Source organism: Lynx canadensis, chromosome X (assembly GCF_007474595.2).
Source record: "Lynx canadensis isolate LIC74 chromosome X, mLynCan4.pri.v2, whole genome shotgun sequence".
Lineage (NCBI taxonomy): Eukaryota > Metazoa > Chordata > Mammalia > Carnivora > Felidae > Lynx > Lynx canadensis.
The window spans coordinates 90,361,446-90,386,568 of record NC_044321.2 but is presented as its reverse complement, the minus strand read 5'-3'; the positions used below and the strand labels follow the sequence as shown (position 1 = coordinate 90,386,568).

The following is a 25,123-nucleotide window of genomic DNA, read 5'->3' as shown; positions in this document are numbered from 1 at the left end:
TTATTAATACTTTGAGCATATATATGCCTCTTCTAGTTTGTCTGTGATGGTCCAGCAGTACACTTACACTCAGCCTCCTCTGGGACAGTCACAGATGTCGGCACGACCACCGTGGCTGGAGGCTGGAGTGTCACCTATGACAGTAGCACAAGAAGAAGCCGACTGAGTGGAACGCCGGTATGAGCTTGACCTTCTCAGCATCTTGCGCTTGTGCCTACATATTATAGACCCATGGTCATCATTATGTCAGTACAGAAGTAGGAAAACAGAGTCAATTCTTTGTGCTTTTGTATCACACTTCAGATTGCAAATGGTAGATGAAGAAATCATGTGAGAAGAAGTAGTAAGAAGTGTTGATTATTTATTTCAAGAAACTTACTGATGAAAAGAAGAGGAGAGCAATATTCCAAAGGAGAAGCTGAGCTAAGGGAAGATTAGGAGAGTTAGGGCGGGAAAGACTTAGCATGCTTAGAGGCTAAGAATGGAGGGATCAGAGAAGCGAAAAGTACAAAAGAGAGACAGAAGTTGATAATGTCTAAGACTTCACACTTATTTTATTCTTCCACATGGTGCCTCTTTCCCCACACCACTTTTATGCTATTATCTTTCCCATCGCATAAAATTCTGCACCCTCCCCCCAAGTTTCTCAAGTCAAAAATCTAGAAAACATAGAAGCCATTAGCTAATCCTGTCAACTCCATCCATAAAGTAAAATCCAAATCCAACCATTCTATATAGCTACTCACTTGTGCCCAGGATACCCACATCTCACACCTAAATTGTAATACCCTCCTGATTGAGCTACCTGTTTTTGCTTTTGTATTATCTTACCATTCATTCTCTACGTGGGTACTAAAATTCTCTTTTTAAAATATTATGACTTTGATGTCTTCCTAAAGCCCTATAGTAGAAATCATATTTCATGGTCTGCAGAGGTCCATCTGATTTCTACTCACCTCTTCAATCTCATTTGCTCCCATTCTCCCAAGTATTCGCTAGACTTGAACACACTGATCTTTCTGTTCCATTACTGTTAAGCTCATGCCAACCCCTGACTTGTACATTTGTGATTTCTTCCAACTCTTCACATATTTAGCTCCTTGGGTCTCAGCTCAAATGTCATTTCCTCAGACAGGCCTTTCTGGATCACCACATCTAAAATAGTCAACCAAACTCAAATCACTCTCTTGTGTATCTCCTTTTTTTAATTTCCTTTATGAATTTTACCACACTCTGAAATCGTATCATATATTTCTTTGCTCCTTTATTTACTGTCTTTCTCCCTCAATTAGATGTAAGTTCCACAAGAGACAGATGCTTGCCTGTCTTGTTTGCTAATGTATTTTCAGCTCCTAGAATGGTACCCAGCACATATAAATATCTACTGAATGAATCTGTGAATAGGTGAATAAGTGAATAAAACAAGTCAGTTGAGAAAACCAAAAACGTATCATCAGCAGAATAGGAAGAAAAATATATCATCCGAGACAGAAGAAACAGAAGTTAGTAAGGGTACAGACAGGTTTGGAGATAGGAGGCTGATACAATTATTATTTGAAGATGAGCCAAGGTCATTGTCCAAGGACGAGTGAGATACCTTGTCAATTGCTTTCTGGGCAGCAATATATAATCTGTTTACAACATTTCCCTAATGTATGTTCCCTGGCACAGCTAATGTTGCCATCAATTTTAGCTCTAAATTCTCTTATATCAGTTTTTCCCCATGTATTAATCACTCCTTTTCTCTGATGTCTCTCATACATTTTACAGTTGGAAGAACATTTGCCTTAAAGAAAAAGATGAGAACAAGAGAGCTGACCACAAGCAGAAGACCCTTACCATCTTACATCTGTAAGCATAGGTGATATCGTGGTTTTTGACTTTGTCTTTGGCAATATATATAATCTTGAGCCTATTCTGGACTTTAACTCCCATGAAAAATCCACAAACTCATTGAACGCATCCTTGATTATGTGTTACTACCATCAACTTCACCCTATCTGTTCCTTTCAGATTCTTTTAATCTAAGCTAACAATTCTGGTTTCCTCTTCTCTCTCCTTCACAAAATTTATAATTTTCAGAATATAACCATCTTTTTTTTTTAACATTTATTTATTTTTGAGACAGAGAGAGACAGAGCATGAACGGGGGAGGGTCAGAGAGAGGGAGACACAGAATCTGAAACAGGCTCCAGGCTCTGAGCTGTCAGCACAGAGCCCGACGCGGGGTTCGAACTCACGGACCGCGAGATCATGACCTGAGCCGAAGTCGGCCACTTAACCGACTGAGCCACCCAGGCGCTCCTATAACCATCTTTTTGAACCATCTTTTGTTTTCAGTTTCTGGCCATGAGATTATACTTACATTTTTTTGAAGCTTTCTGAATATTGCTTTGATAGGCAATATCTGAACATGACCTATATCTCTTTTGCTTTGTATTTAGGTCCCTTTATGCCCAGTTTCTATCAGTTACACAGTTCTAGAATCCAGATTTCCAAACCTCAGTTCATTACTATTATCATTATAATGCACTTGGCAAAGCAGAGTTATACTTAAATTTCAGTCCTTTCCTCTGGATTTTCGATCTATTGATGTTCTGTAAGCAAAATGGTTACCATATCACCACATTCTGGGTTTTCGGGGCATAAAGAGAAAAATATACATGTATGTGTAGGTAGGTAGGTAGATAGAAATATTCGATCAGATCTCACATCTCAGGGGTTCCACAATCACTCACTTAGACCCACATGACTCAAATGAAGTTATACCCATGGTTAAGATTTATTACAGCAAAGGATACAGTAACAGCAGGAAAAAGAGGTCCATAGGCAAAGGTAGGGGGTCAAAACCAAGTTTCTTGTTCTCCCCCTATGGGGATTACACAGATGCTTTTTTTCCCCCTTCTCCAACTGTAAAGTTCAGGGACATGTGGGAATTCTCCTTGCCCAGGGAAGTCCACTTGAGTCTTAGAATTCAAAGTTCTTAAAGAGAACTGTTCATGAAGGCACATAACTGTCATGTGGCCAGCCATGATGTGGACCCCCACCAGGTACCCATCGTGAAACTCCATGTTTAATTTTAAAATGCTGACAACGGGGCGCCTGGGTGGCTCAGTCGGTTAAGTGTCCGACTTCGGCTCAGGTCATGATCTCACAGTCCGTGAGTTCGAGCCCCGCGTCGGGCTCTGTGCTGACAGCTCAGAGCCTGGAGCCCGTTTCAGATTCTGTGTCTCCCTCTCTCTCTGCCCCTCCCCCATTCATGCTTTGTCTCTCTCTGTCTCAAAAATAAATAAACGTTAAGAAAATTATAAAAATAAATAAATAAATAAATGAACATCAAAAAAAATTAAAGAAAAGAAAAATGTGTAACTGTGTTATATGCTGAGTGTATCCTTGCCTGTTTACAGCAAATTATCCCCAGGCCTTTGGTTTAAGGCAGAAGTCACTTAGCTACAGCCAGGGCCAATCCTCACCGCAGCCTGTTTTTATAAATAAAGTTTTATTGGAACACAGCTGCATCCATTTGTTGATGTAGGGTCTATGGCTGCTTTCATGCTACAGTGGGAGGGTTAAGGAGTTGGGATAGAGACTGTATGTCCTACAAAGACGGAAATATTTACTCTCTGGTCTCTCACAGATAAAGGTTGTCAATCCCTGGTTTAAGAAACAAAATCTCTCTGCCTATGGATCTCTGTGGGACTGCCTCAGCCCACAACACCAGGCCTTTGAGAGGTTTCTTCTTGACTACAGAGCAAGACATGTGCTTTGCATTTGGTGAGCAAGCTCTCTTAATTGTTTTAATTTGCCTGGTGAGCCTTTGCTAGAGGGTCTTCAGGGATATTTTTAAGCCGCTGAGGGAAAAAAAAAACTTATTCTTGCATTTACTTTGCCTCTTATAAATTTCATTTGAGCCTTTAGAATAAAACTTTGCTTTTATCTTATTTTTATTGTTTTAAATAAGACATGGAAATGGTTGGCCCCCTCCTCCGCAAAGGAAAAAATGTAACAATGCTGTCAGTACATTCCAGGGTACATTGTGAGATTTTCCCAAGATTCAGGAAAAAAAAAAAAAAAACGTTGCTCTAACAAATGACTTTTCATATTTTTTTAAACTATGCACACCCTCCCAGACATGTAGCACACTCACTGAGATGCACCGGGCACTTCTTCCTCGGGAAGTTCCACCCTCCCTAGATTTTATTTCACTTGTTCTTGTTTTATGATGGCACCAAAGCAACACTATCTTCACAGAATTGGTTCAGGCTTGTCAGGTCCACAGCCAACCAAGTCAGGTGCAAGAATTAAGAAGTGGTCCATGCCGGGGCGCCTGGGGGGCTCAGTCGGTTGAGCGTCTCACTTCGGCTCAGGTCATGAGCCTACGGTTTGTGAGTTCAAGCCCCGCGTCAGGCTCTGCAGTGACAGCTCAGAGTCAGGAGCCTGCTGCGGGTTCTGTGTCTCCCTCTCTCTCTGCCCCGCTCCCTGCCTCAAGAATAAGTAAGCATTAAAAAAATAAATAAAAAAAAAAAGAAGTGGTCTGTGTCTTCTTAATTCTGTGAGAGGTCGCACCACTATTATTTTCATAAAACAAATTATTTTTCTCTTCTTCCCCATGGCAAATACCTTTCACCTAGATGCGCCACTCGCTGGCCTGTCTAGGTCATTTTCAGCAGCCACGGGCAATTGCTGATGTTCTGCAGCGTTCTTTACAATCATTTCAGATGGTTCTCTTTCCTTAGGCAGCCATTTTAGGAAGGCTGGAGTCTTTGCACCTAAAATCACTGCTTCTGGCCACTTGAAGAACTTACAAGTTTTAGCTCCTGAAATCAATAAAGGCTGCAGAATCGCTTAAGTTTAGGATCCCCTAGGAGAAAATAGGTATGCTCAAAGCCACAGTCTCTAATATTGGTAACTTAAAATTCAGCCGAGGTACCACTCCTATGATTCTAAACTGAACAACAACGACAAAAAAAAGAGTAGAAATCACAACCAGGAATTGTCCCATAATGTAATCCCTCTATGTGTTGATCCTAGAAAATCACTGGATTGTTCTATACTTTTTTATAAGGCCATGTGAAAGGAGCCCAGTGGGGTACCAAAATAAAGAATCTTAAAGCTAATTTAATTGATCTACTTTACATCAAGAGAAGATTTCAAAAGGCTTCTCTCAGTATTCTATTAGTCCTAAATTGGTTTTCTTATCATAAAAACATCAAGGAGAAGTTAGAATAGATTGGTGCTTTTTCTAATTATTTCTAGCTATCTTTGTGATAGAAATGGTCAGCCTTGTTGAATTACCTCTCTCTACAGAAAATCAAGCTACTTCTCACGGTAACCCCTAACTTACAGAAAACACAGAGACCTTCAAGAAATTGTGAACACAATCTGACTGTATTGACCTAAAGCATCCCTGGAGAAGCACAGTAGATATCAGGAGCCAAATGAATCTTGAGACTGAGCTCATTTATAACTCGATAAATTCTGTCCAACAACTGGCCATTTTGAAAACAACCCACTACTAACTGAATACCAGAATCAATTCAAATACCTACTACCAAATTGGCCAGTTTGATACAATTCTCCTTTCCTTTACCCTCCAAACCAGTTTCTGCGAATGAGTTATCGCTCTTCAGGGAAAAGAAAGGTCTCTTGGTATTCAGTCTGAGTTGCATTATTAGTAGCAACCATCATGAACGCTTTTCATTTATGGAGGCACAACGAATGTCTGGGGGTGAGCATGTTAAAGTGATGAACAGACCTAACATCTTGTCCTAACACATCCAGAGAGATCTGCTTTCTGCCCTTTCCAATCAAACAAGATGCAAAAATAAACACAAGATTTTGCATACACTCTATTTCTATAGCAACCAAGCAAAACACAAGCCAGGCAAGATCACAATGTCAAGATAAAAAGGAAAGATGTATAAAGGACTCGAGAAAGCAAATATTAATTCTGAAAATAATTAAAAGAAAACTATAACCATATTTCATCATTTTATTTGTCTAAAATATGCAACAGAGAAACCTTTAGCATTCAAGTTAATAAAAGACAAACCAATTTTAAATATGTATACTGAGAATCTATCTGTTGGTATTTATTTTTAATTTTTTTTAAACGTTTATTTATTTTTGAGACAGAGAGAGACAGAGTATGAACAGGGGAGGATCAGAGAGAGAGGGAGACACAGAATCTGAAACAGGCTCCAGGCTCTGAGCGGTCAGCACAGAGCCCGACGCGGGGCTCGAACTCACGGACCGTGAGATCATGACCTGAGCCGAAGTCGGACACTTAACCGACTGAGCCACCCAGGCGCCCCTATCTGTTGGTATTTAAACTATAACAGTTTTAGTTTAGAGAAATTTGTAAGGAAAACGTGAAACTTCTAACATAAGCTTGATATTTTACTATTCTGGATGTGTCTAGATAATGTGAACTATGTATTTTTAAAATTTCATATTATCAAAAAATTCACATTATTATAACTATAATGAATGCCTTAGCTGTTCACGGACTCCCATAAATTCTTATACCCTAAATATGCGAGTCTGGCATGTAAAATAGGTAAGCACTTGAGTTGTATGTGTGTGTGGACATGTGTACAAAGAGGGGTCGCTGACCCAGATCAAAAATAATCATAAGGTCTCCACTTTTAGCAAAGAAAGACTTTTTGATCTTGAGGGAAAGGTAAGATCTGGATAAGCAGAGAGGCAGAAATGAGCGTGTTCAACGGACATTGCGGTCTCTGAGCTAGCGATTCCGTACATTGTGCAAATAATCAAATGAAACGTAAAAGAAGGTGAGGTATGTCCTCATTTATAACTGTTAAATTCAGAGACACACTTCGGATAGCTCTAAGGAGCCTGTGAGGCAAAAAAAGAGTGTAGTTTTCTTTTTTGCTTTCCTCTTTTAAAGGGTGCCGCATTCAAGCCCTGACAGGATTCAAACTCTTATCTGCTCTTTATTCACGATCTAGGAAACAAATTATAATATACAGGGCTGAGCTGAAGAGTAGGTCCACCTAGGATGATCCCTGGGTTTATGCCATTTGTGGTTTTATGGATTCCACGGGTTTCACGAGTTAGAGAAGCAATAATTAATAAATTTCGTATACTTGTAAATCGAAGTAAATTTAAGTTTGATAAATACTTTATTAAAATATAATGGACTTACACATACAATACAGAAAATTGCAAAAAGCCAATATTCCTACCCTAATGATGTAAACAATCCAAGTAAGCCGGAAAATAATCACACTCAAAATTCACTGAAGACCTGAAACAAAAGTAAAACTAAATTAAATAATCTCCAGAAAGTGACAAGTACTCCCAAGTAGGGAAGAAACCTATAGCTACATTTACCCTTAAATAGGCCAGAGGAGGCAGACATAATCAAACAGAGACTGGTAAAGAGAAGCCAGCAAGACTTGTAAAAAACCATGATGCCAAAGTATAGGCACACGTGATAGATCAGCATGTCTTGCAAAAAATATCAAACACTAAGTAAACTTACAATCATGCCCTAGTCACCCACCAACTCTTTGCCATGGACCTTCACTGATAACACAAAGGAAATATGTTAAAAGCAGAGGTGGCGTGGGGCGCCTGGGTGGCTCAGTCATTTAAGTGCCCAACTTCGGCTCAGGTCACGATCTGGCGGTTTGTGAGTTCAAGTCCCGCATCGGGCTCTGTGCTGACGGCTCGGAGCCTGGAGCCTGCTTGGGATTCTGTGTCTCCTTCTCTCTCTGCCGCTCCCCCGTTCACGCTCTGTCTCTCTCTGTCTCTCTGTCAGAAATAAATAAACATTAAAAAAAAATATTAAAAAGCAGAGGCAAGGCCGGGGAGCTGAGATCAATCCTTCTGATGCACTCTGGTTTCACGGAGTGTGCTACAATGACTCTCTGAAGGCCAGCAATGAATCAGCCGGATTGAGACTCCCTATAGTGGTGAATGCAAGGTTGGAGGGTGGAGGGGGGCGCTGCAAAGCGAAGAGAAGTTTGCACAGACCCACAAACTGTCAGCAAAGCTGTAAAGCATTAACAGCCCCAGAATCATACAACTGCTCACACTTCCAGCAATTCTGAGGAGGAAACCAGAACCCCATCCTGAAAAACAATTACATCCAGTGGTAAACTGAATCTACATGAGACTGAAACAAAGCCAAAGTAGTTAAGAGAAACAGGTCAAAAGACGGCCAAGGTGTTCAGATGAACAAAAAGTGCCTCAAAAATCAATATATGTAATTAGAGTGCCAGAGAGGAGTAGCCAGAGGATGAGGCAGAAGAAACACATGAAGAGAAAGCAGCTAAAACGTTTTCTAAAAATGATAAATGGTATTTAGTCATTTAGCCAAGCTTATGAAGGAAAAAATACAACGGAGCCCACATGTAAGCTCTTCACAGAGAACTGCTTAAAAGCTAAGATGAAAAGAAGTTCTTACCCGACAAACAGGAAAAAAAGACACATTGGATAAAGCGATACAATGTCAAGAATGTTGGCCGACTTCTTGATACAAATGACCAAACACAGGACAAAATGGAGCAATGTCTTTGTAAAGTCCTGAGGGGAAAAAGCTGTCAACCATGAATTCTATATTCAGCAAAAACGTCCTTCACATATGACAGCAAAGTAAATACACTTTTAGATAGACAAAAGCTAAAAGAATTCATCTTTACCAGACACACAATGCAAGTAATGCTAAAAGAAGCTTTCTAAGCAGGAAGGAATGAAAAATAGCAGATCGTTTTAATTGTTTATCATTTTATGCTTTATACGTGAGTATTGCTTTTCTTTAAAATGTAAGTAACTCATTGAAATGAAAAAAAGTTACTATGTATTGAGGGTTTATAAAATAACATAAATATACAAAATAAACTAGGAAAACTTTGAGGCTGCAAAGGAAGGAAAGTCTAAATGGCATTATCCTATTGTAATGTACCTTGATTTTTCATGAAATGGTATAAAGTTATTTGAAGGCATCTTGTAATAAGTTAGATACTGTAACCTCCCTAGAAACCACTAAAATTATACAAAATAAAATTAAGTAAATAGACGAGATACAATAAAATATTTTTTAAACGGTTGAGAAATGCTGAAGAAGGTAAGGAAGGACAGAGAAAGAAAGAGCAGATGGGTGAAATAAAACATGGCTATCAAGTAGCCTGAAACGCAAGCACGTGATTACATTATGTGTGAATGAATCAAACACCATAATTAAAAAGAGATTGTGAGGGGCGCCTGGGTGGCTCGGTCGGTTAAGCGTCCGACTTTGGCTCAGGCCATGATCTCGCCATCCGTGAGCTCGAGCCCTGCGTCGGGCTTTGTGCTGACAGCTCAGAGCCTGGAGCCTATTTCAGATTCTGTGTCTCCCTCTCTCTGACCCTCCCCCGTTCATGCTCTGTCTCTCTCTGTCTCAAAAATAAATAAACGTTAAAAAAAATAAAAAAAAAAGAGATTGTGAGATTCATAAAAGAGTATAAACACTAACTACATGGGGTTTACAGAAACCCTTGAAATGTAAAGGCACACACAGGATGAAAGTACAAGGATAGAAAACTTTACAGTACACAAACACTAAGCAAAAGAAAACTAACGTTCTATGTGTATATCAGACAAAAGGCCCTTCAAGAGAAAGAACATGACTAGACATACAAAGTCAAATGATCAAGAACCCATGAAAATGTACGTAACTAACAACAAATAGTGCTTTAAAACATGTGAAGCAAAAAATATAAGAAACTAAAGGGAAAATTAGATGAATTCAAAATTATAAGTATTTTCACATTCCTTTTTTATAAACTGATACGATAATTAGATAAATTAGTAATGACATAGAATATTTTAGCAGCAATTTTAACAATTTGCCATAAAAGAACATTAGGACTGACAGCAAAATTCCAATTTTTTTCAACTATCCATAGTATATACAATAGTATGGATCGCATGAGAAGCCATAAACTAATTCTCAATAATTTTAGAACGATTGAAAGCATGAAGAATAAATTTGGTGACCACGAACATATTAAATAAGAAATTAATAGGAGTGATAACAGGAATGGCAAAGTAAGAACTCCTAAAAGCAATCGTCTTATAAAAACAACAAGAACATTGGCAAAAAAAAAAAGCCCCATCAAATCGACATTTTTAAAAATTTGGGAAATGAACAAAAGGCTTACAGATATCCAGGGAGATTCAAGGGAGAATCCAGGGAGATTCAAGAGAAGCTCTGAATCTCAGTAAAAACAGCCAGCTTTGAGGTGTTTTATTCTGCCCAAGTCCTATTTCTCTCCTCTCAGCCCTGAAGTAGCCTTAAAAACCAGTATGCCACAATCATGGTGAAAACCAGCAGTCTAGTAGCCACTGGAGAAGCTATGACCTCTTCCAAAGGCCAATTTCCAGCGTATTTGACATGACTGGACCTGCCTGGCAGTCCCCTGAAAAATCTCACTCACAAGACTTCTTTATTTGACCTGACCCAGAGGTCACCTAGTGGAAATAGCCTTTTTCCTGAGAGTGTCTATCAAAGAAAGACAAGCAGTGATGATTGTTTAACTACAGAACTGCCTGAAGTGGTGATAACAGTTGGAGCAAACAATGAGCTAACCAGAAATCTTAAGAAAAGATAGGGAATGAGAGGTTCAGAAGCATGTTGAAAAAGCTTAAATAAATTCTGGGGAATGATGCAGGCCATGCACATATGTAAGGTGGTTCGCGAAAGACCTGAGAAGGCCCCAAGCTCTCACATTAGGCTTACCTTGAGGTAATGCACAATCAGAAAGTGAAGGACAAAGGTAGTTGTAAACTACCTGACTTAGCATTGAAAGTGTGCCCCAACACACACACAAAGCCTCTTGACAAAGACTTGGAGAATTATTGATTGCAAAGACTTAAGGAAATATCTTTCCAATCATTAGAGACCATTAAGCTAACCAAGCAAGGATTTCAGTAGCCACATTTGAAAAGGAATACAAATACACATTTGAAAAGGAATACAAACTTTATTGAATTAGTTCAGAAAAGTTACTAAACAACAATGGCAATAATAAAGTAGCAACAATAACAACAACAATCAGCAATGCCAACAAAGACAGAGAAGATATCTATCCAGAGTTGCCATATTATAGTATTTAAAATGTGGGGTTTTTCGATGACAACAACAAAAAGTGACTCTGTGATATGCAAAGAAACAAGTATGCCCATACATAGGGGGGAAGGTACCCAACAGAAACTATTCCTGAGGAAACCCAAAAGTTGGACTTACTAGACCAAGATTTTAAATGAAGTATATATAGTCAAGGAGCTAAAAGAAATGATGCCTAAATAATTAAAGAAATGTATGAGAATAATGTCTCACCAAATAGAAAAGATTAATGAAGACATAGAAATTATTTTCTTTTAAAAGACATAAGAATTCTGGAATCAAAAATACAATTACAACAATGAAACATCTACTAGAGAGATTTATATTGGTTGGCGAGGGCTACCGTAATAAAATTCCACAGACTGGATGGATTAAACAATGGAAATTTATTTTCTCACAATTCTGGAGGCTAGAAGCCCACGATCAAGGTGTAAGCAAAGTTGGCCTTCTCACTGTGTCCTCACATGGGCTGTTTTTGGTGTGCATGCATCGCTGGTCTCTTCCTTCATCTTCTTTTTTTTTTTTTTAATTTTTTTTTTCAACGTTTATTTATTTTTGGGACAGAGAGAGACAGAGCATGAACGGGGGAGTGGCAGAGAGAGAGGGAGACACAGAATCGGAAACAGGCTCCAGGCTCTGAGCCATCAGCCCAGAGCCTGACGCGGGGCTCGAACTCACGGACCGCGAGATCGTGACCTGGCTGAAGTCGGACGCTTAACCGACTGAGCCACCCAGGCGCCCCTCTTCCTTCATCTTCTTATAGAGACATCAGATATATTGGATTAGGGAACCCCCCCTATGATCTCATTTAATCTTAATATCTATTTAAAGACTTTTTCTCCAAATACAATCAAATTTTAAAGGAACAGGAATTAGGATTTCAACATATGAATTTTGGGGGGACACAAGTCAGTTCCTAATAGGGCTCAACAGAACATCTGAGAAAAAAGAATCAAGGAGTCTGACGATAGGTAAATTGAGATTATAAAACATAAGAAACATGAGCAGAGCATCAGAGACTAGTGGCACAATATCAAATGCAACAATATACACATAGTGGGAATCCCAGAAACAGAAGAGAGATAGAACAGGGTAGAAAGATTTAGAGAAATAATAGTTGAAAATTTTCCAAATATTATGAAAAACATAAACGTACAACACCCAAAAGACTCAGTTAAGGGGCACCTGGGTGGCTCAGCTGGTTAAGCGTCAGACTTCAACTCAGGTCATGATCTCATGCTCTGTGAGTTCAAGCCCCGCGTCGGGCTCTAGGCTGATCGCTCAGACCCCGGAGCCTATTTCGGATTCTGTGTCTCCCTCTCTCTCTGCCCCTCCCTTGTTCATGCTCTGTCTCTCTCTGCCTCAAAAATAAATAAAAAAACGTTTAAAAAAAAAAAGACTCAGTTAACTCTGAGCAGGATAAATTCAAAGAGATGCCCACACTAAGATACATCATAATGAAACTGTCAAAATTCAAAGACAGAGAATTTTTAAAGCAGTAAGAGAGAAATAACTTGAATATCAATAACAGAAGGAAGTTTGGAAAAACAATTATATAAAATTAAACAAATGAAATATAAATAACAAATAGGTCAAAAAAGAAATCACATGGGAAATTAGAAGATACTTTGAGATGAAGTAAAATGAAAACACAACATAGCAAAAGGTACAGAATGCAGTGAATGGAGTTCTAAGAAGAAAATTAAAAGCTGTATATGTCTACATTAAAAAACAAGAAATATCTCAAGTCTATATATAACCTAACATGTTACTTAAGAAACGAGAAAAGAGCACACTAAACCCCAAACAAGAAGGACGTAAATAGTAAAAATCAGAGCAGCAAAAATGAAATAGGAAAAATAAAAGTCAACAGGATAATCAGTGAAACCAAAGTTTGGTTATTTGAAAAGATCAACAAAATTGACAAAATTTTGACTGGCCTGACAAATAGAAAAAAGAAAAATCAAATTACTAAAATCAGGAATGAAAGCAGGAACATTACTTACTAACAGCCTTATAAAAATAAAAAGCACTATGAGAATAAAATGGACAACTGTAAATTAGTAGCCTGGATAAAATAAATTTGAAGAAATACACAAACTGCCAAAACTGATTCATGAATATATTGATAACTGAACAGACCTATAACAAGTAAGGCAATTCAGTCAGTAATTAAAAATTTCCAACAAAGAAAAACACAGGAGCAAATGGCTTCACTGATGAATTCTACCAAACATTTAAAGAGAACTAATGTCAATACTTCTGAAACTCTTCCAAAAAATGGAAATGGAACACTTCCTAATGTATGAGACCAGTATTACCCTGATAACCGAACAAGAGAAAGATATCATTTGGAAAGGAAACTATAGATGAAAATTCCTTATAAACATATGTTCAAAAATCACTAACAAAGTACTAGCCCACTGAATCTAGCAGCATATTAAAAGGATTATATACCATAACTAACTGGAATTTGTCCCAGGAATGCAATAACAGATCAACATATGAAAAACAATAAATATAATACACTATATTAATAAAATAATGAAAAATACATTACCATCTGAATATATGCAGGAAAAAACCATCATAAATAATTCAATGCCCTTTCATGATAAAAACACTCAACAAGCTAGAAATAAATGGGAACGTCTTCATCCTAATAAAGGACATCTCCCAAAAACCAACAGCTAATATCATACTTAATAGTGAAAGACTGAAAGCATTCCCCATGAGACCAGGGACAATACAAGATGTCTTCTCTCACCACGTTTATTCAAAATTGTATTGGAAATACTTGCCAGGGTAATTAAATAAGAAAAAGAAATAAAAGGTATCCAGATTAGAAAGGATGAAGTAAAACTATTTCTATCTGCTAATTATATTATCTGGGGGCATCTGAGTTGGGCATCTGACTCTTGATTTTGGTTCATGTCATGATCTCATGGGTTTGTGAATTTGAGCCCCACATGGGACTCTGCGCTGACAGCTCAGAGCCTGGAACCTGCTTGGGATTCCCTATCTCCCTCTCTCCTTGCCCTTCCCTGACTCATGTGTGCACTTTTTCTCAAAAATAAACATTTTTTTAAAAAAGAAAATAATTATGTTATCTGTATAAAAAGCTCTAAATATTCAACAAATACAAGAAATAATAAACAAGTTCACCATGGAACTGGTAAAGGATACACATACATACACATCTAGATCATATATATGAAATATATAAGATGAAATATATATATTTAATCTACATGAAATATATATATTTCATCTATATGAAATATATGAAATATAGATGAAATATATTCATAATATATGAAATATATAATAAATATGAAATATATAAGATATAAAAATATATTCATATATATATGAAATATATAAGATAAAATATATTGAATTAGGAGTTTAGAACTCTCATATTAATGGTCAATTGATTTTTAACAAGAATGTCAAGATAATTAAATGGAAAAATAGTCTTTTTAATGAATAGTGCTAAAAAAAAAACAACCCAAAATCCACAGGCAAAATAATTAATTTGGACTCCTGCCTCACTCTGTTTATAAACATTAACTCAAATTGGATGAACGACTTAATGTGACAAATAAATCCACAAAATTCTTAGCAGTAAACATAGGTATAAATATCCATGACCTTTGATAGTCAATGGTTTCTTAAATATAATACCAAAAGCACAAGCAACAAAAGAAAATATAGGTATGTTAATTTAATCAAAATTAGTTTTTGCATGACAAAAGACACTGTCAAGAAAGTAAAAAACCATAACCCACAGCACTGAGAAAATATTGGCAAGCCATATATGCAATAAGGGTTTAGTCAGAATTCTTGCAATGCAACAGTGAAATATGAGTTACTCGATTTTTTAAATGAGCAAAGAAGTGCTCAAATAGATAATTCTCCAGAGAATATACAAATGTCCCATAGCACATGGAAAGATGCTCATCATTAGTCATTACAGAAATGTAATTCAAAGTTACATGAGACTTCACACCCACTAGAATGACTATAATTTTTCAAAAATGGAAAATAATCAATGTTGGCAAAGAGGTGACGAAATTGGTACGTTCATAAATTGCTGTGGGATTGCAAAAAGGTGACGCAACTATGGAAAACAGTTTGTCAGTTTCTCAAAAATTTAGAGTAGGTTTACCATACAACATGGCAATTTTACTCCTATGTGTATACGCACCAGAACTGGAACCAGGTTCACACAAACCCTTGCGTATAAATGTTTCTAGCAACATTATTCATAACAATGTGGAAATGACCCAAATGTCCACCAACAGATGCAAGGAAAAACAAAATGGTCTATCTATACAACTGAATAACATTCACCCACAAAAAGAATTAAGTACTGATGCATGCTAATTACATAGATGAACCTTGAAAATACGCCAAGTGAAAGAAGCCAGACACAAAAGGCCACAGATTGTATGATTCCAGTTTTATGAAATGTCCACATTAGATAAATCCATTAGAGGAAGAATGTAGGTTACTGGTTTTCAAGGGCTGAGGAAAAGAGGTAGCTGGAAAGTACAAAATTTCTTTTTGAAGTGTTGGAAATGTTCTATAATTAGGTTGTGGTGATGATTGCCATGAATATACTAGAAGCCACTATACTATACTATACGCGTTAAATTGGTTGAAATGGTGAATTTTACTTATGTGAATTGTATCTCATTAAAAAGCACAAGAGCATCTCAATAGACACAGAAATAGCATTTGACAAACTTTGACATCTTTCATGATAAAAACAGTAAAAAAATGAAGAATAGAAGTGAACTTTAACCTGATAAAGGGCATCTATGAAAAACCTACTGGTGACATTATACTGAATAGTGAAAGACTGAAAGCTTTCTACCTAAGATCAGGAACAGGACAAGTATGTCTGCTCTCATCACTTCTACTCAGCATTGGAGGTTGTTCTCAGGGCAATTAGACACGAAAAAGAAATAAAAGGCACCCAGATTTTAAAGGAAGAAATAATACTGTATTTGTAGATGACATGACCTTGAACACTGAAAATTTTATGGAATTTACACACACACACACACACCCACCACTTGGAGCTACAAATGAGCCCAGCAAGACTACAAAATGTAATATCAATATTTTTAAAATCTATTGAATTTTTATGAACTAGAAATACACAATCTGAAAAGGAAATTAAGAAAGCAACTCTATTTACAACAGTATCAAAAAGAATGAAGTACATAAAAGCAAATCGAACAAAAAGCTGACAAGTGCTACACTTGTACACTAAAAACTACCAAACATCACTGACAGAAATTGAAGAACTAAATAACTGGAACTACAGCCTGTGTTCATGAATTGGAAAACTTATAGTTAAGGTCTCAATACACCCCAATGCGATGTACAGATTCAACACAATTCCTATCGAATTAGCTGTTTTATTGTTTCTTTGCAGCAATTAACAGGTTGACCTTGAAATTCATAGGAAAATTCTAGGGACCCTGAATAGTCAAAACAATCATGGAAAGAAGGATTAAGTTGGGGGTCTCACACATTCTGGCTGTGATGTCACTTTGTCCTAATACCTCTTTGAAACTGTCGAAGAGGAGAACGCAGTGAGAAACTTGGAGTTGTCAGCTTTGGAGGTACTCAAAGGAACTACCCATTTTTTTTTTTTTTATTTATTTTTGGGACAGAGAGAGACAGAGCATGAACGGGGTAGGGGCAGAGAGAGAGGGAGACACAGAATCGGAAACAGGCTCCAGGCTCTGAGCCATCAGCCCAGAGCCTGACGCGGGGCTCGAACTCATGGACCGCGAGATCGTGACCTGGCTGAAGTCGGACGCTTAACCGACTGCGCCACCCAGGCGCCCCGGAACTACCCATTTTAAGAAAAGTTGTGAGGGGCGCCTGGGTGGCGCAGTCGGTTAAGCGTCCGACTTCAGCCAGGTCACGATCTCGCGGTCCGTGAGTTCGAGCCCCGCGCTGGGCTCTGGGCTGATGGCTCAGAGCCTGGAGCCTGTATCCGATTCTGTGTCTCCCGCTCTCTCTGCCCCTCCCCCGTTCATGCTCTGTCTCTCTCTGTCCCAAAAATAAATAAACGTTGAAAAAATAAATAAATAAAAAGAAAAGAAAAGTTGTGATAGGCCGTATGGGACTGCGGGAAAGGAAGACCTAGACTCCGCTCAAATATCTGTGAAAGGCTCTCCTGGCTAGATCTGAACAGAATCATAAATTGGGATGCAAGAATTTTCCATGTTAGTTTCATTGACATATTAATTTCTCTCTGGGGAGAAGAAATTTCATTTTTTGCCATAATTTCTGGAGCATTTTAATAATTCAAGGTGGTTCATATCAAGATGTTCATATTCAGATCGTGAGCTTTTCCATATTGCTGTCAATGCGTGATTAGGGCTACGTTAGCATGCTGTCCTCATTGTAAAACCTATGGCAAAATAAATTGGACAATGTACTTTGGCAAAATTGAAGTCGGGAAATAGAATCAGTGATGGGTTTTGGCATTTAAGGCATGGCCTTAAACTTAACTCCTGTTTTGTTCTGTTTGAGAGTCCTCCGGGAGCCAACTTCAGTAGGAGTGAGGAAGTTATCTGCGGGTCTCATTCCGTGAGGGGAACAGTCAGTCATATCTTTGTCTTCCCATAGGATTGACTATTAATCCCAACAGATTAAGAGAAAAAACATTAATAGAATATAGAAAATACAGGGGGTGCCTGGGTGGCTAAGTTGGGTGAGCGTCGGACTCTTGATTTTGGTCCAGGTCATGATCTCAGGGCTCGTGAGTTCAAGCCCTGAATGGGGCTCTGTGCTGGCAGGCGCAGAGCCTGCTTGGGATTCTCTGCCTCCCTCTCTCTGCCCCTCCCCCATTCTCGCTGTGTCTATCTCAAAATAAATAAATAAACTAAAAAAAAAAAAAAAGAATATAGAAAGAAAGGAACACTCAGAAACACCCTTGCCCATACCAGGTGTTTCTCCACATGTCCCCGTTTCAGCTTTCTGTGCTCCTAGGGCTAAGGGTCTCACTGTGACCTACTCTTACTGGCATGATCACAATATGTTGAAAAGGCAAGAACTCCGCTCTTAGCTCACAGCCTTTCATGTCTCATCTTCTTTGGCCCCGACTCAATACATGGTAATAAAGCCTACCCTTATCAGGTCCTATCAGCTCTTTTAACTCCTTTATCCATGCAGCCGGCCAACATATGGCAAGATGCAACAACGTGGATTCTGACTTTAGCAATAGGTGAAAATCCTGTTTAACCTTTTGCTAAGTTGAACACTTTAGTCCAGCTTTGGCAGAAATGTCATAATTGGGGTAAGTGGCCCTGGTATACCTTTAATCTTAAGGTAGCACCACTGCGTTTACATAGCTCTTCCTCAGGAAACTTGTAGAGATGGGGGGTTGGAAAAGAGGCAACTGGCAGGGTATATGACAATGTACCACGAACAGGGTAGCCTAAAAATCGAATTTATTGTCTCGCGGTTCTAGAGGCTAGAAGTCCAAAATCAAAGTGTTGGCAAGGTTGGTTCTTTGTCAGGGCTATGAGGGAGAATCTGTTCCGTGCCTCTCTCCTAGCCTTTGGTAGCCTCAGGTATCTTGTGGTTTCTATATTTTTGTTCTATGTTTTCACATCATCTGTCTCTTCATCTGGCATTATTTTTTTATAACAATAACTTCATATTACATTAGGGGACCACCTTATTCCAGTATGACCTAATTTTAATTAATTATGTCTGCAATGACCCTATTTCTAAATAAAGCCACAGTCTTTAGGTATCGGTGTTAGGACTTCAACATATAAATTTGGGGGAACATAATTCAACCCATAATACTCTGCCCCTGGCTCCCCAAATTTCATGTCCTTCTCACATTCAAAATGTATTTACCTAATCACAACATCTCCCAAAGACTTAACCTATCCCAGCATCAAGTATAAGTCCAAATTTACTGTTATGTAAGTAACATACGGGTGATACTTGGAGTATGATCCTCTTGGGGCAATATTCCTCTCCATCTGTGTACCTGTGAAGGCAGACAAGTTATCTGCCTCCAAAATACAGCAGTGGGACAGGCATAGGATAGACTTTCCCATTCCAAAATGGACAAATAAGAAAGATGAAAGGGGTCTCAAGCAGGTCTGAAAATTAGTGGGGCAAATTCCATTAGATTTTAAGGATCCAGAACAATCCTCACTGGGACAATGCTCTGTTGTCTGGGCTCACCATATCAATGAGGTGGCCCTGCCATCTACAACTGAAGTGGAGAAGGTCCTAACCCCCAGACCTGTGCACTCTGGGCTCTTGGTGGCATGGGCAGCCCCACTGGTCTCTGAAGTGGAATTCTCTGGAAAGCTTGCTTTTTCTTTTTCTTTTTTCTTTCTTTCTTTTTTTTTTTTTTTTTTTTTTGTGGTGTGGATGAGCTAAGAATTTTCCACCTCCTCGAGTTCTGTTCCCTTTTTGCTTAATAATTCTCTCTTCAATTTACCTATAACCTCTCGAATTTTACTGTAAGTAGCTAGGAGAACCCAGGCAGCACCCTTACCACTTGGCTTAAGAAATCTCCTCAGCTAAATATTCAAGTGTACTGCTAACAATTCTGTCACTTTATAAGGATTGCCTTTCTTCCAGTCTCCAATACTATGTTTCTCATTTCCATCTAAGACCTCACAAGAAGCACCTCTAACATTCCTATTTTTAGCAACATTCTGTTCAGGATTATGATCATGATAATGATACAGAGAGAGATACAGATTCTCTCTGATGAAAAAAGCTTTCCCCACTGCTCTCCTTTGTTTCTGAGCCCTCACAAGACTCTGTTTTAATGTCCATATTTCTACCAACAATCTTTTCAAGGCCATCTAGGCTCTTTCTAATCAATCACCTCAAAACATGGGAATTCCCAGGCCAATTCCACATGTTCAGGTGTTTGTTTCAGCAGCACCCCACTCCGTTTCCTGGTGCTAAAATCTGTAGTAGTTGGCTAGGCTGCAATAACAAAACACCACAACCGAAGCACTGGGAGTTAGGGCTCCAGGATAACATTTTTGGGAGACACAATTTAACCCATGAGAGCTGCTCATCACTTCTAACCCTTCAGTGGGTATCCATTAACAGTAGGAGAGAGTGAAACGTCATGTGCTGTATCTGCCCCTCTGGGCTCTCTCACCAGATAGTCCACGACTTGACCTTCAGCCTTGGACATCTCGGACTTGGGCCATACTGAAATATTTTCAGTTTTGCAAATATAACATGCTATTTCTTCCTCCTTGTTTCATTTTCCCTCTGTTCCTTCCTTCTGGAATGCACCCTTCTACACTATACTTAGAAAACACTTACACCTCTTGCAAGAATAAACTATAAGGCCATTGCCTCTCTAAAGCCTTTCCTGAATTCATCTATGTAGTTATTCCCTTTCACACCCATTGTCCAGGTAAAATTTTACTTGTTTTTTAATCCCATTTTTTCTGCTCTTACATCTCCAGTAGAATGTGAAACTCTCTCTCACACCTTTTTCCCCCCCTTTGGATGTTTTCCCCTTCTCCAATATAAGCACATTGAGGTCAACGTTTCAGGAACCATTTACCTTTGTCTCTCTGATTTCTAGAGCAGTTTCTGACACATGATAGGTACTGAACAGATTTTCTAGGGATTAATAAATTCTTTATAGGAGAGGCAGAATATTTAAGACTCATTGAAAAATTTACATTTCAGTGCCAATGAAGGTCTGAGAAGCAGAATCATGTGTTAGAAAGAGTATTAAAAGTCTTAGGGTGCCTGGATGCCTCAGGGGGTTAAGTGGCCGACTTTGGCTCAAGTCATGATCTCGCGGTTTGTGAGTTCGAGCCCCGCGTCGGGCTCTGTGCTGACAGATCAGAGCCTGGGGCCTGCTTCGGATTCTGTGTCTCCCCCTCTCTCTGCCCCTCCCCTGCTCATGCTCTGTCTCTCTTTGTCTCTCAATAATAACTAAACTTGAAAGAAAGAAAAAGAAAGAAAGAAAGAAAGAAAGAAAGAAAGAAAGAAAGAAAGAAAGAAAAGAGTATTATGATTCTTGTTGACTGGAATGTGTATATCTCCTTACTACATCCTCTACACAATTTAAAGCTTTGAAGATAGCATTCCTTTTCATCACTCGTCAGAATCAATCTTGGCAACGACCTAGTAGTGAGTATTTTAAGCAACAAAAGCAATCATTCATGCTTAAGGTCAAACGAATGATGTGGCCCCTAGAGGTTGAGAGGAAGGGATCATTGGGTTTCCACCACATCTGGCTCACTTTACACTTTCCAAATATAACAACTGAGGACAGTCATATTTGTGTGTCATCCTCGCAAAGGGGTGATGCTAATCTTCTCTGTGTGGTTCCAGTTTTAGGCTATATGCTGCCAAAGTGAGCATGAGAACAGTCACATTAGCACAAAGCACCCCTGATCCTAATGACGTTTAATGATTTATTATAAATTAAATAGCATTGCATGAAAATTCTGGAAAGTCTAAAGGACAATCCTTAGTCAACATACCAATAATATAGAATTTGTATGTGAGAGGAGGAGGAATGGATTTAGATTTCTCATATTGTTATAGTCCAAAGTGAACAAGCTTCCATTAGACCTACACTTTATTGAGATGAAATCTACATAACCAAAACTTGCCTTTTTAAAGTGCAAAATTTAATGGCTTTAGTACATTCATAATGTTGATCAACTATCACCTCAATCTCGTTCCAGAAGTCTTTTATGGCCCAGAAGAGAAGAGACCTCATGCCCAGTAAGCAGTCACTCACCCATTCTTCCCGTCTCCCAGCTTCTAGCAACCACTAATCTGTTTTCTGTCACGACCGATTTACCTATTCTGGACATTTCGTACACATGGAGTTAACCAATCTGTGAACTTTTGTGTCTAACTTCTTTGACTTACCATAATGGGCTTTGAGGTTCATTAACACTGTAGCATGTACTTCATTCCTTTTCGTAAATGATACGCATTCGGTGTATCCATTCGACAGTTGAGAGCTGTTTGAGGTGTTTACTCATTTTGGCTATTGTGAAAATTCACCAGGAACATTCATGAGAATTTGACTATCTGTTTTCAAGTCTCTGGGGCGAACAACTAAGGATGGGACTGCTTATTCTACATGTAGCTTTTGGAGGAACATTCCCACCAGCATATGTGAGGGTTCTAGTTTCTCCGCATCCTAGTTAACAACCCTTGTTACTTTCTATTATTATTATTATTATTGTCATTGTCATCATAGTGGATATGAAGTAATGTGTCAATATGGTTTTGACTGACATTTCCTTAATGACTGATGTGCTCCCCATGTGTTTATTGCCCTCTCGTATATCCTTAGGCATATTTCTACTGAAGTCCTTTGTCCACGTTTTAGTTGTGTTGTCTCTTTGTTGTTGCGTGTTAAGAATTCTTTATACATTCTAGATGCTAGACTAATCAGATACATGATTTGTAAGTATTTTCTCCCATTCCACAGGTTGTCTTTTCACTTTTTTTTTAAACCAGGTGAAGTGTGATTTTTATTTTTTTTTTAGCAATGATCAGTTGGTATATTTATGTATACATGCAGGGCACCACATATTCATTTATGTGTGTATACGTTCATTCAGCAACATTTATTTAGCATCAACTATATGTAAGTGTTTATATAGTCTATCGAAAATGACTAGCTTTTATGAACCAAGGGTAAATACATGATAAAGTTTCACACACTATTTTTCTTTGTTGCATCGGTACAAATAGAATAAGGTAATTGCCATTATTTTTAACTGGCGATGTCTTTTCACTTAATGCTGTCCTTTGATGCACAAAATTTTATAATTGTAATGAAATCCAATTTATCTATTTTGTGTTTCTGTTACTGATGCTTTGGGTGTCTTGTCTGGGAATCCATTGCAAAATCCATGGTCGTGAAAATGTACTCCTATGTTTTCTTCTAAGAGTTTTATAGTTTTAGCTCTAACATTTATGTTTTAATCCATTTTGAGTTATTTTTTGTATTTGGCCTGAGATACAATAAAACTTTATTTTTTTAAATATGTACTTATTTTTGAGACAGAGAGACAGTGCCTGAGCATGGGAGGGGCAGAGAGAGAGGAGACACAGAATCAGAAGCAGGCTCCAGGCTCCGAACTGTCAGCACAGAGCCCGAGGCAGGGCTTGAACCCACAAGCTGTGAGAACTGAAGTCAGACACTTAACCAACTGAGCGCCCCTTATTCCTTTACTTTTAAAACCTGTGCTATATAAGTAACTGGTCTTCAACTCACCGAGACAATGTTCAGCTAAAAGATAGTAACTGTATTCTCACCTGCCAGTGATTAACTGCCTCATACAGAATACTTTGATTTTCATCATGTACACATAATTAAATGGCTAAATTATAGATAAGTGTCAGAAGTTAAAGATTTTAAATGTGTGCACGTACCATAAGCACTCTTCAAAAATATGGTAATGCAAGTAATGAATATTCATCTTAAGATTAGAAGACAGATGAGTCAATTTTACTAAAGATCTCCAAAGCTTAGAATTTGCTTTCCATCTAGCAACTAAGAACCTGTTATCAAATCCCCTTTAAAAGAAAGGTAGCCCTTTAAAAGAAGGACGTTAACCCAATATTCTCCAAGATGATTACAGTAGCTCGTCCTCTCAGACAAAACGTATAGCCTTCATAAAGAAAAGTGGCCGCAAAGTCATTATGCGCACAGACCTTTGTCACAGAGATGACAACCACTAGAGCAGCCAGTAGTAGGAAAAAGCCAAGACTTTCTGGTGTACCTGGGTGGCTCAGTCTGTTAGGCGCCTGACTTAGGCTCGGGTCACGATCTTGTGGTTTGTGAGTTCGAGCCCTGCACCTGGCTCTGTCTTCTTGCCATTTTTTTACATCACAAATCACTAGAACATGTTACCCTTGCCCTTGCCTAGAGATTTTTACACATATTCGTCCTGCTACCTGCAATACTCTCCCGGAGGCTTCTTTATCTAGCGAGCATCTTTTTATCCTTTAGCTGTCTCTTAAACATTCCTTCCTCGAGGCTATATTTATGTACTCTATACTAGAATAAACTCCCTGGCTGTGTGCTCCCATAACACTGTGTCATTTCCCTAGGATTCCGCTCACCAGACGTTATTGTAATCACATATTTATTGCCTGTCTCTGCCAGTAAACTACAAGTCCCATGAGGTCAAACCCTAAAAATGTCTGGTGCACTGATTTATACCCAATTTCTAGAACACCACGCCTGGCATATGGTAGGTGTTGAGTAAACAAATAAATGAATGGTAGAGTTATATAAGTTTACTTGCATTACTTATATTTTTGTTCCTTGACTCCAAAAGAATTTGTTTTTAAAAATTTTTTTGAGTTTTTAATTTATTTTTAAAAGAGACAGAGACAGAGGCACAGAGAGACAGAGAGCAAGCAGGGGAAGGGGCAGAGAGGGAGACACAGAATCCGAAGCAGGCTCCAGGCTCTGAGGTCTCAGCATGTAGCAGGATTCTCGCACAGAGAGTCACGACACGGAGGCTTTTCTTTCCAGGAGGCAACTTTATTCGTGCCGGCACGGCTCAGTTGGGTTCTTACCCAAAGAACTGAGCCCCGAACGCCACATGGTGTAGTTTTTTATATATTTTCTATTTCTCTGTCTCCCATATACGGTAACACAAAAACATGTAGTCTGATTAAGTGGTCTCAGGTTACAAGGTCCTGAGAGATAGCCAGGTTGCCTTGAGGGTGTTTTTTCTTCTTCACATTCCTTAGGGAGGGGACCGTGCCACAAAGCCCGAAGTGGGGCTCGAACTCCTGAACCAGGAGCGCATGACCTGAGCTGAAGTCAGACTCTTAACCGACTGAGCCACCCAGGTGCCCCAGAAAGAATTTCTGATGAGCAATAACCTTACATGCATAATCACTAGCTGAGAGCTCAGAGTCAGGTTTTTTATTCAGCACCACTGTTACATATGATTTGGT

General features: G+C 38.6%; 1 non-coding gene across 1 annotated transcript; it reads right to left on the bottom strand.

The window, feature by feature from the left end:
* Positions 1 to 21,434: 21,434 nt before the first annotated feature.
* On the bottom strand, positions 21,435 to 21,541 carry LOC115507940. The gene has a single exon (XR_003966858.1). It is a non-coding gene; the product is annotated as a U6 spliceosomal RNA (small nuclear RNA).
* Between the last annotated feature and the right edge of the window lie 3,582 nt (positions 21,542 to 25,123).